This window comes from Lactuca sativa, chromosome 4, assembly GCF_002870075.4.
Source record: "Lactuca sativa cultivar Salinas chromosome 4, Lsat_Salinas_v11, whole genome shotgun sequence".
Lineage (NCBI taxonomy): Eukaryota > Viridiplantae > Streptophyta > Magnoliopsida > Asterales > Asteraceae > Lactuca > Lactuca sativa.
Genome location: NC_056626.2, coordinates 27,295,231 through 27,301,230, shown reverse-complemented (window position 1 = coordinate 27,301,230; position 6,000 = coordinate 27,295,231).

Sequence of the window (6,000 nt, the reverse complement as noted above, 5' to 3'; positions counted from 1 at the left end):
ACAAGTGTTAGTGACTATTGGAATGGGTCGACTTGGAATATTCGATGGATTTGTATTAGAAATGGTGGAGGGTTATCCACTCAACTTGATTAGTTAATGACTTTGTTGGATTCTATTCATTTGTCTTATTCCTCAGATTCTTAGCGGTGGTATATTGGTGTAGATAATGTGTTCGTGGCTAAGGAGGCTAGCGTACATTTGGATAACTACTTGCTCGTGTCAATTGGCCTTGTTACAAGGTAGAATTGATTTCTCCCTATTATTTAACATTTTTATTTGGCCGATGCTTCTTAATATGCTCCTTACGAGATGCAATTTGGAAAGAAGGGGTTAGATCTTGAGACTTTGTTTTACCCTTGTTGTGAAATGTACAAGATGATGTAAATCACATTACTCTCAAGTGTTATTTAGCCTGTCAAATTTGGATTAAAGTGGCATGATGGGTTAATCAACCAATTCCTTTTTTTTTTTTTTTCGGTGACATACTTAATGCGTTGGACTGACGACCTTAATTCAACTCTTTTTCATATGGTGATTACATAATCGGGGTGTGTGATTATGATTTGGGTTCTTTGGATGTATGAGAATGTGTTACAATTTGGCACCGTGAAGTACAAGAAAGATTTTTTTATTTGATTCTATTGTTTATTTCTCATTTAGTTGGTATTGTAGTAGGAATTGTAAGTCTAGAAAGAATTGAAATGAGTGGAAGCAAAATCCCCTCATAAACAAATTATTTTTTTATGATAGCTCTTCACTAGCTTTTTTCAATACATATAGCCATTAAAAAAAAATTTATGATGTATTTATATAAAGCATCATAATCATAATAAAACATAAAAAACATAAAAAAAATCATATAATTCCCTAATTACTCGTATAACATATTAACATGTAATATATAAAGAATACCTATAAGCATGCAATTCAACATTATATATATATATATATATATATATATATATATATATATATATCTTTACTATATTATTAAACATATTGTCCGTTTCTTGAAAATTAAGAGGTACAATACCTATTACCTCATGTACAATAATATTAAGCTTATATTAGCATTGTATACGTATACACGGTATTACCTTATCTCTTCTATGTTACCCTAATCTTCTCTACACACAACAACCGTCATCAGAAGGAAATTGAACCCCTCTTCTTTGCGTCTCCTTCCTAATTGCTTCAAATCGATCAATACTCACCAAAAAATTGCAGTGTCTCCTTTTCTCAATTGACACCCTGGAAGTCCACCAACCATTCACAGCCCAAACACGTTCATGGATCAGATCTTTGTGTACCGTATCCCAACAACAGAAGGAAATCGAACCCCTCTTCCTTGCGTCTCCTTCGTATCGCTTCAGAATCGATCGATACTCACCAAAAAATTGTAGTGTCTCCTTTTCTCAATTGATCTCTATCCTTTTCCCTTTCTTCTCAAAATCGATTGTAAGTTCTAAGTTCCGATCGACAGAAGTCAAGAAATGCTCCGATCGATCATCAAAACCTTCACTGTTTGATTCCGATTGCACGCTTCTTCTTTCTCCCTCTCTCGAAATCGATTGTTGATGTATGTTTTTCCATCACCATTGTCCGCCACTTCTACCTGACAACAACCAGTTAATCTGACGATGGTGACCATTTTTTTGATCTCACTACAGGACGATTTTGAAGTCAATTAGACCACGGGTGATAGTCAATACTCTTTCTTTCTAACAACTTTCAGGTATAATCTACATACCCCATTTGTCTATTGTTAGTGTTTGAGTGCTTTTAGTTATGTTGATTAGCTATTAAAGGTTTTTGTATGAAAGATGTTGTTCAGTGCTTGTGTTGATGGGCTATTTTCGTTCAAAGTATTTTGCTGTTCTAATTCAGAGGGAAAAATTTATTGTTTATGGAATATGTTGTTAGTTTTCTTATGTTTTGAGATTGTTCACAACTTTGTTGTGGTCTGTTAGTTTGGGAAATTATGATAAGGTGTAGCCGTATTAAACATTCTAGCTTCCCAGAGAAAATATGCTTATACCTAGATTGCTTCTACACATACTAGGGAAAATTGGGTTTATTATTTTAATTTAAGCCAAATATATAGTTTTGCAATTGCCACTTAATAAAGCATTCTAACCTCTACATACTAGCATTATCAAATACTCATTTTGGAAGGAATGTTCCCATAATTTGAAGCTTGTAGTGTAGTGTCATATTACTCATACACCAAGAAGTTTTATCTCAATGTTTCACCTAACTGAGTTATTAAGCCACTAAATGCTTGTTTGAACATTTAACTTTAATCCCAATGGCATGCTTAATTCCGTTTATACAAAAAAACTCATATGCTAAATGCATTGATTTTTAAGGAAATTGGATTTGCTTGAACTTGGCTTCCCTTGACAGTTATTAATCTCTTGACTTTCCAACTGAAGTTCATGCTTATTTGTATTAATGTTTTGACCACATGTACCAATCGTCAGACTTAATAGTGTTGCAATCATGGTGGGGGTTGTGGTGCAATCTACCATCTTACGACCTTTTGAATCTATGCATTGATTTCTGGAAGAACACGGTAGTAATAAATTAATAATACCTTATTAATATTATCTTAAATTATAATTTCTTGTACTTTTTAATATACAAACTTGATGTTTTTAAGGTGCAACTTCAACAAATTCAAGTACTATTTGGGAAAGAATATATAAACATAAGCTACCAGTTGTGGAACCTAGACAATCTTCACTTTTTCCTCAAGAAATCGATATAAGAGTAAATTATTTATTCGCTTTCAGCTAAAAAAAATTATTTTCTTTAATTCATTTTAAAATTTGAACAGGGCTACATGGCTAAGCTAAGAGACAACTCAACTACTGGTGCAATGTTTTTTGCTGTATGTCGTGGAAAGGTAATCTATAATTTTGTATAGTATTTGACTATTTTCTCCTAATGACATTTATTAAACAGTTTAATTTTTTTTATATAAATAGGTAAGTGAAGGATTAGATTTTGCTGATCAAGCTGGAAGAGCTGTGATTGTGATTGGAATTCCATTTGCAATGAGGAATGATCCAAAAATCCATTTAAAATGTGAGTTTTTAGACCAACAGGCACTCTCCCAAAAAGGATCCAAGGTAATTAATTTTGGTCAACAAAGTCTAACTCACTTAAATTTATATATATATATATATATATATATATATATATATATGTATATATATATATATATATATATATATATATATATTTTAATTTTAACTTTCTACTGCAATTTAGTAACTTCAGTTGATGGATCTCATTTAGCTCAGCTACATAGTTAAATCCATATAAACTACATCAATTTTATGGCTTAGATTACTATTATTTTAAGTTTCTTCTGGATTTGAATGCAACATGACTTAGTTAACCTATCTAAAACCTCAGCCAGTTGGAAAAGAAGACTCATGTAATTTTAATCCTCCAAGCAAGCTACCAACAAATGAACAACTATCAATTAGACTTATGAGGGATGTAATCTTTGTTATATTACATATTTACAGTCTGTTTTTCTCATCAGATACATTCTCAAAGCCAGTATCTTGTTCATCAGAACCACAACAAAGAAGTGGTTGGTTCAAGGCATTCACAGTTGCTGCTTACCATCCATACTTTGATGTTGACACATCCGATGTTTTAGAACGAATCAAAGATTCCCTCTTGCCCTTTGGATGAAGGTTCAATGATAAAACGGCTAGCAACCCAGACTCGTAAGCTTTTAATCTATCCATTTCTTACTAATCTTCAAACCTTTACCCCTTAAATTACAGCCTTGATCTTGAATTGCTTTTATTATTCTCAGGTATGGACCTTTTTGGATATGCACTACCTTAATCTTTGTTGCAACTTCTATTGGGAAATTTGTGACTTATTTGGCTCATAAGCTACAACATAAAGAATGGAACTTTGATATTAATCTTGTAACATGGTCTGCTGGAGTGTTCTATGCCTCTTTGTTTGTACATTATTCTCAAGTACTTTTCTGCACCTTTTGGCCTTGTTCAACTCTTCTGTCTATACAGATACTCCCTGTTTATCTTCATTCCAGCCATGGTAAGTAACCTTTTCTTTCTCAAATTCTTTCATAAGGATAAAATCGTCTTTTTTACTTTTAGACGCACTTAGGGGGTGTTATTGTCATCGAGAAAAAACTTGCAATTTTTTGTCCCACCCAAACAGGTGAAACAATGTAGGACAGAGACTCGCTCTCGATCTCTTGTTTGTGAAAAAAACGTAAATGCCCTCCTCATTCTCATAATCAAAACTAGGTTTAGAAAGCTTTTCCAATCCCATTCCATCCTATCCCTGTTACATGGGATTAGACTGAACTAAATTCTTGCAAGTAGCCTTTTCTTTCTCAAATTCTCAGGAAATGCAACTGAAAAACCAGAATTAGAGCACTAGGTGTGGTTAAACATTTTATAATTAAAAATGTTTGATTCTAATTTTGTTAAAGTGTGATGTCTATTGATTCTTTAAAATTAAACTTATTGTAACCTATTGATCCAAAATGTTAGATTGTGTTAAAATTGATTTTTGAATAAAATGTTTGATCATGTTAAAATTGATTTTTGAATAAACAAATTTGTTATACATCTTATTCTTAAATATAATGAAGAGCTCTATTTAACTAATTCCAAATTTGAATCATATGATGAATTACTAAAAACTGAATGAGATTTTTATCACGTTGATAGATATGTGGTATCCATTCGAGATTAATGTAAAGACAAACATGTCATGTTGAAATATGGTCGAGGTAGTTCCTATCCAGATAGATTGTGTATTAAAGATAAAAGAAATAAACACATTGGATCTCATTTGATCAATACCTCTTCCCGGTTGAATGTAAAAAGAAAATGATGGTGCTTGTGCTTGTGTGCGTGTGTGTCTATATATATATATATATATATATATATATATATATATATATATATATATATATATGTTCAGGTTCATTTGAGACCATGCTAATTTTATGAGACCGTGAGACCAAATCTAAAAATAATTTTAAAATGCAAAATAAAAGGAAAATTCCAAAAATTCTTTTTTTAATTATTATTTTCGGAACTTTATTTAACTAAAAAAAATAAAAAAAATTACCATTTTTTTTTTGAAAAATACGTGAAATATTCTAATATAATAATTCACTGTACATACTCTTATATGATTTTTAGAATGTTTAGAATATTCTATTAGATTTTCCAGATATGTAGAATATTCTAAATATTCTACTAAAATATGTAAAAAATGTATTTTTTTGTATTTATTTTTTATTTATTTTGGTATTTTTTTTTTTTACTTTTTTGGAAAATATATATTCCAAAAATAATATTGGAAAAAAAAATTTCGAAAATTTTCAATTTATTTTGCATTTTAAAAATGTTTTTGCTTTATCAAATAAATGAGTGGTTAGGATTGCGTCTCACGGTCTCACAAAATTAGGCCGTCTCACATGAACCGAACCCTATATATATATATATATATATATATATATATATATATATATATATATATATATATATATATATATATATATATATATATATATATATATAGGTTCAAATGTTTTCAACAAATATTGTGTGCCTAAATGCACCATTGAGAATTCAAGAAATAATAAATAATTAAATAAATCAATAAATGGTATTTTGGACCTTTTGTACTTTTAATTAAGGAAATCATTTAATTAAAATCCTACAATTATGGAAATAAAGTAAATATATTGACCTAGTTCTTTACCTTCGTTTCATGTTATCATTTCCGTCTGCTGTCATCGATTTGAAGAGGAAGGGGTTCGATTTGAAGACAGGGGATGATTTAGTATCATTTATATGTTAATTACATTTTGTAGATCATCTTTCCCCTTTCGTCTCCTCCTCCCTTTTCTCCCACAATGTCTCTTTCACCACCACACAATTCTCCAATCCTAATCTTAAATCCTACAAACTAAACAATCGAAGA